The following is a 7204-nucleotide window of genomic DNA, read 5'->3' as shown; positions in this document are numbered from 1 at the left end:
TCCTCAAAGATCTAGACTACCTATGGTGTCTCACGCTCCTCAGCCATGGGAATGCTTTATTTGAGAACAGAATGAATTGTTCAACTAACATTGTATGTTAACAACCTTAAAAAACAAACCGATTTTCAGTTCCTCATAAGAGTCGTAAGGAGACCTTCGGCAGATATTTAATCCAATGATGAGGTGGATTACATGCGTCCACTTAATCACCTAAAGATATCTTCTCACTTTATATCGAAACAACGAATGACCCGTGGATGCTACTAAACGCATCTCCTGCCTAGAAAAACAAATTAACAGAAAGAATCTGCAAACCAATAGAACTAGAATGGATACCTGATTAGTTGCGATTTGGCTAATCAGGACATGAATCCCCACTTGTCAGCTTCTGGCTTTTCACATCCACCAAAAACGTATTTATCGCTTACTTCCTTGCATCTTACAAGCCTGAATTCCAATTGAACAGATCCCCATCAATTACCATCAAAACCAAATGATAGTATTTATAAAAGTATTTAAATTAACGAACATGAAATACTAGACTCAAACTCATCTCAATTATACCTTTGCCCCCCATTAAATTGGGGGGAGAAGTCCAAGCAACATCTAGGCTTATATTTTAAAAGAACTAATTAATGATACAATTAAAGTCCCATTAGAATCATTATAAATAATAAGAAGTTTTCTCTCCCAAGCAATGTGGGAGCATACATGTCCTATACTCACTCATCTCCCCTCTTAAATTCTCGAAGTCTTCATTGCGCCATTCCATCGGGCTTAAATTCCACACTTCTGGTTTAGATTGGCTCTGATATCATTTATAATGCCCCAAGGGATGCCCAAGCCACATCTGAGCCCATTCTCCATAAGGACTAGTCAATGATACAATTAGAGCCATATTAGAATCATTATAAAAAGCAAGAACTTCTCCCTCTCAAGCAATCTGTGATCCCATTCACCACCTATATTCACTGTATAGGACATCACAATTAAAGCCATATTCTCTATCAACTTCCTATTGAATATATCTTCCTAGACTACTACTATCCATTTTATTTGAAGCCTCTCTACATCTTTTGCTCCATGAATATCAAGTTATATCACTCTTTCTTTATGTTAAATTAACCAACCCATCTTAACAACTCTCCCTTTCCTAAAACCTAGGGTGGCCTAAGGTAAAGGACTTGGTAATTGACTAGTGCCTAAGCTGTGTGCATGTTTGCTGCATGTTATAGCTTTGCATTATTCCTACATTTTGGAACTACTTCTGGATAACAAAAACATGAAGAAAAAAACATAAACAAGTTACCTCTAATACGAGGTTCAATTATATAAAAAAAAAAAAAAAAATTCACACAACTTATTGGATGCCATGCTTTAAGGTAACAAAATACAACTATCTAATACCTCTCAAATTTTCAACTCTCAATTTTCCTAATACCTCATCTCAGGTCATATAGCATTGAATTGTAGCTGGAATTCTTTTTTTCTGGAATGCATATAGATGCACAAGCACACATAAGTTAAACATCCCAACAAATCACAGAAGAAAGGTTAGAGGGCATCTGGACAGCACACTGAAGTGAAACATATCATTTCCAGTCCATAACTCTTACCAAATTTTGGATTCCAGGAATCACTCACAATCGTTTCCTGTCATTATAAGTCATCCAGAAATATCTTTGGCAAAACCCAGAAAAATTCAATATAAACAAAATCAAATAAATTTAGTTCAGTGCAATGTTACCACACCAACAAACTAAATTAATCAAGGAGGTTGGCACCAAGTTGGAAACTTCAGTTACCTCATAAAAAAGTATTCTCAGTCCAGGGTTCAGCGCATTCAATGCAATGCCAAAGGGTGGAAAGTTATATCTAGCTGGAAATTGAGGGGGCTTGCAGATTTAGTTTTACATTTTAACCTATTTATTTACTATCCTAATACCTATTATTTTCAGAGTCATGTAATGCAATCAAATAAAAAATTTCTCATACTTTTTACTTTAGTTTTCCTTTGGTATCAGAGCTTTAGAGTCCTAGGTTTCATGGGATATGAAATGCAGTCACAGAGCAGTATTTGGTATTTTGCGGGTTTTTTCCATCAAGTTAGTGACTACTTAAAACAATGCATGAAAGCATTGCAACTACATGATGAAACTTACAAGCAGCATCCAGCAGATTGTCTTTTATATTATTAAAAACTACTTTTGGATCTTATAAAAAGGTTGGATAATACATAAATCACCAAGCTTCTACTGTGATTAACACCCACAACCCAGTACCATCACGTACAGGGATAATTTTACCTTGCTTAAGAATGAGAAAAAGTTCAAAAGCAGATCTTTAACCTGCATTATGACCGATCCTTCAGCCAACCGGTACCTGTAACAAGGGAAATTTAATGCGCGGGAGCATGGGTTCTGCAGGCAGGGGCATTCTATGTAACTGCAGAGTGGATTAATGGAAGGTCAGTTTATCCACAAATCAATCTTGTATAAGATCACTTTATGCTCTCAGAGCGTGCACACACGTACATACACACTTCTCTCAAATTTACACTTCAGATTTAAGTCCAAAAACTCCTATGTGCTGCATGAGTACTTAAGCAGGTGATAACGCTCATATTAGTAACAGCACCAAGCTGATTCAAAAGATGTTAGACAATGCTCGAACAAAGGTACTTACAGCAAAATTGCATCTACAGCTTGGGGGGGGGGGGGGGGGGGGGGGGGGGGGGGGGGGGGGGGGGGGGGGGGGGGGGGGGGTGGGCGTTAGGAATCGGCTTAAATGTCCAAGGATTACTAATGTCCCATAAGGGAAGACCAAAAAGACGAATAGCAAAATTTTGTAAACCTTACATCAGAAGCATGATGTATTCTATGAGTGACAAAAAGATAATAATTGTAAGAAAATAACCCGTCAAAAGGGTAGATTCCATATACCACCAGATAAGACTGAGAAAAACTATGCAGTTGGAATAATTTTCATTAATACTGCCCCATGATGAAACTCTGATTCTAAGAAAAGGATTTACCAGGAAAATTCAACGTAACAAAACTAAATACAGCTCGAAATCTCTACGCAATTCCATGGAATAAAACGTAAGACTTTGTGTTTCACATTTTACCAGACCGCACAATTATCACGCAGATTTCATCAAATTGATATTCTATTTTTTTTTTCTGCAACAAAAGCGTACAGATTGTGATTCAAACAAAACTATAGATACAGCCTGTTTCATAGAGCAACAATTAATACCCCAAGATGTATAATTATTCCAACGAAATTGAGGATTATATCACAAAGCAAATACCAAATACATAAGAGGAACAGAATCAAGGACGATGGATCAAGTACGGGATAGACCGGGAGCTAATCAGACTCAGAGGCGGCCGCGGGCTTGGGCATGGGCTGGGATTCTATGGGCTTGGGGGGAAAGGACATGAGAGGGCGGTCGTCGTTTTCGTCGTCGTCGATGTCGGTGGTGCTCAGGTTGATACAGGAGCAGCGCTCGAGGGAGGCGAAGAATGCCGAGGCCACGTTCGACCCGACCCAGTTGGCCGCCCGGTCCAGCTTCTCGCACGATATCAATCCGCAGTTCTCCATCGTTGGATCACTTCCGTTATCCACTCGGCCTTAAATTTCAGTCTAACCAGCAACCACAGGTCCCCAGAACCTCCTCACCTCACGGATTTAATTCAATTTATCTATTTTTTCCTAAAAGTTGCACTCTCAATAATTTCTCTAATTTGCTTTTTTTTTTGAAAGTGATATTTATAGTTATAGAGTGAAAAAGTTTCACGCATGTTTTTTTTAACAATAGATTTCACTATTTTTTAAAAGGTGTGTACGATATTTACACAACTCATAACTATATTCATGCTGGATACAGTTTTAAATTATACAAGCACCACATACTATTTAAAAAAAATTAAAATAAATGCACGAAACTTGCACCCTCTATGTCTACAAATTCATTTCTATGTAGAATAATTCATTCTTAGATTATGTAAAATCAATATAAAATACATATAGTTTAAGTGTTTCTCAACCTTTAACATGGACTATCATCTATGTAAATATTTTTTTTATTTTTTATTTTTTTTACTATTCTTTGTATATATTCCTCATATTTACATTTTTATTTAAAAACTATGAAAAAAACATAATATTTTTAGAACATTTTATTTTAATAAAAAGAAAAATAGCCATGTTAAAGTTTTTCTAAAACATGATAACAGGATTAAAATTTTAAAAGAAGAAAAGTTCTAGTCATCATCCTTATATCATATATCTGCTCTTTTTTTTTTTTTTTTTTTCTTTTTCTTTTAGCATGTATGTAATGTAAGTATGATGAGTAAATGAACTTGCAATATTAAAAGAATAGGATGGATGAGTTTTTTTATCTTTATTTTTTAAACTGTTTTATTAGTCTACTGATGTCATTTTGGCAACAAAAATATATTGTGTTAATATTAATATATGAGAAATATTGAAAAATCTGAAAATATTACAAATTTAATAATATTTAGAGAAGTATTTAAAATGAATAAAGAAAAAAGAAGAAGTAATATTTAAATGATATAAAGAAATAATAGATAAGCTGATGTATGATATATTGTAAAAGTCATTAACTAAAATAGAAAAAATGGGTTTTGGTGATACATTTTAAATCATAAAATACAAAAATCATTAGGAGTGCTCTTAGATTTCTATTAGAGTGCACAACAGAATACCTTGAACACAACTTTTTGAGTTGCTCCATTCACAAATTTATACAGCCTAACCAAAATTTCAACAAGCCTTAAGCATATTCTCTTGGTGATGAAGTTTACTACGTAAAATGAATTAGAAACTAACACTCAAAAAATTCATAGCCTAAATACTCACTCAAGAGAGAATAAAAAATTGAGAGAAATAATGTACTAATAAAAAATAGTGGTGGGAACCAGCTGAGGAGGGGCTATATATAGCCTTCTTTGTGCACCACTCACTGCTGGCCTTAAAGGCCGGCTATTAATCCTCATGAAGTCACCATTAGCAATTTCAATCTAAGGCATAACACATCTCCATTGAGGCCATGGGTTTCATTCTATTTCAACACAGGATAGGAGAGGTCTGCCCACGTGGGCACCCCTCTTTCTCACATCTCTCACTCGCACATAGAGGGCATCATGACCCCAGGCCTAAATCTCTCAATCATTTTCAATCTTATTTATACAAGCAAATAGGTTGTGCGACCACCAAATATAGCAACATCCTTAAAGTGTCTTGCCATGCCTTAGACTTATTCGATCGCATCAGATTAAGCATTTTTAAACCCTCTTTAAGTTTTTTCAAACAACTCAGAACAATGCTTGACTACCTCCAAATCATTTCGATGTGTTTACAACCTTAGTCTCTACCAATGTGTAGTGCCATTGTTTGATGTCAACAAACAATATTGAGATCCGATGTTGAGTAGTCTTCCCTTCGCCCTTATGTCATTTAATTTTGGTCGAACCCTTTTCCCAGCAATGCTTATTTACCGTATCAATCATGGCCATAGAGAGCATGTCAAAGTAGCAGACATCACAACCTCCATCTTATAACGTAGTCAATGGTAAATAAATGGTACTCAATAAAATATGAGACTCACACAACGAGTAAGAAGAGAAACATTTACTCACTTCCTCATTTGGTCGAATAAGTACATGTAGTATGAAATACATGCTGTGGTGGATTTATCATTCTCAAAGAGCGTACGCCTATATCAACACCATACAAATCTTAAGCGATTAACCCGAGTCCTTCCATTTGCTTGCCTCCAATGCGCCAAAAAGAATCTCACATCTGGCTAATCACATGCTACATAGATTGTGGGGTACCCATGCATGGTATAATAGACCTCATCTTAGCTCTCACTAAGGCAACATATTTTTGTGTTAATCAACTTATCCTATTGGACAAGTACTTAGGAACACAATGTCACATCTTCACTCGCTACTCAAGTGCCAAAGGCGATCACCCGTGTGAGTGAGCCGATTTAAACCTGTTGACATATCTTGTGTGTGTATTTGACAAATAATATAACAAAGATAAAAATTGAATAAAATCATATTGTATTAATATCCTAAAGGAAAGTTTACATCTCAATGTCAACTAAAACATAAATTACATTCACAATCTATGCAGTCTTAAATTCCTAGCATGAGCCATAAACGCATATCTTGTTGTAGGCTTTGTTAAGGGATCACAACCATGCAACTTGTAGAAAGATGTTTCAGGACCACTTCCTTTTATGCCAGCATGTCTTTAATATAGTGATATCTAATATTTATGTGTTTGGTTCTTTCATGATATTTTGAATCTTTAGCATATATGAGAGCTACCACGTTGTCGCAGAATATTATCATCGGATTTGAAGTATTAGCGTTGATGTCAAGATGTTTAAGGAACTTTCGTAACCAAATAGCTTCTTAACTGCTGCTAAACAAGCTATATATTTTACCTCCATGGTGGATAAGGCTATACAAGGTTGTGTCTTACTGCTCCATATAATGATTTGCGCTCATCTAGATCACTGCCCCAATCTACATCACTGTAACCTCTCAACTGCAAATTTGAAGCTTGATAGCACAATAGTCTACTATTCCCTTAAGATATCTCAGAATCCTCTTGACTGTTTTCCAATGAGCTAGTCAAGGGTTAGATTGAAATCTACTTACCAAGCCAATTGCATAGCATATGTCTGGTCGAGTACACATCATTGCGTACATTAGACTACCCACAACATTAGCATAAAGCACACGAGCTATCTTTTCCATTTCATTTTGAGTCTTAGGACATATCTCTTTGGGCAAGCTCTCGCCTCTAGTAATAGGGGTGTCAATGGATTTACATTCACACATTTAGAAGCGCTCGAGAACTTTTTTCATGTAAGTCTGTTGAGACAAACACAAAAGTCTCTTTGATCGATCTCTGTAAATCTTAACTCCTAAAATGTATTTTGCCTCACCCATATGTTTCACCTCAAAATTGAAGGATAACTACTTTTTGTGATGACTATCAACCATTTGTTATTTCCAGCCAGTAGTATGTCGTCAACATACAATGACAACATAATAAAACTTTTCTAGGACCTTTTGAAATAGAAACAATGGTTCTCTGCGATCATCGTAAATCCATTCGAGAGAATGACTCGATGTAATCTGAGATACCATTG

The 7204-nt window shown here is 35.8% G+C and overlaps 1 long non-coding RNA gene across 1 annotated transcript; it reads right to left on the bottom strand.

Moving 5' to 3' along the window:
• Nucleotides 1-256: 256 nt before the first annotated feature.
• On the bottom strand, nt 257-3355 carry LOC121256670. The gene is made up of 3 exons (XR_005939043.1): nt 3314-3355; nt 2349-2445; nt 257-447 (listed from the first exon to the last, which is right to left on the bottom strand). It is a non-coding gene; the product is annotated as an uncharacterized LOC121256670 (long non-coding RNA).
• Between the last annotated feature and the right edge of the window lie 3849 nt (nt 3356-7204).

The sequence above is a fragment of the Juglans microcarpa x Juglans regia genome, chromosome 3D (genome assembly GCF_004785595.1).
Source record: "Juglans microcarpa x Juglans regia isolate MS1-56 chromosome 3D, Jm3101_v1.0, whole genome shotgun sequence".
Classification (NCBI taxonomy): Eukaryota; Viridiplantae; Streptophyta; class Magnoliopsida; order Fagales; family Juglandaceae; genus Juglans; species Juglans microcarpa x Juglans regia.
The sequence above is the reverse complement of the archived record's forward strand: the minus strand, read 5'-3'. Positions and strand labels throughout refer to the sequence as shown.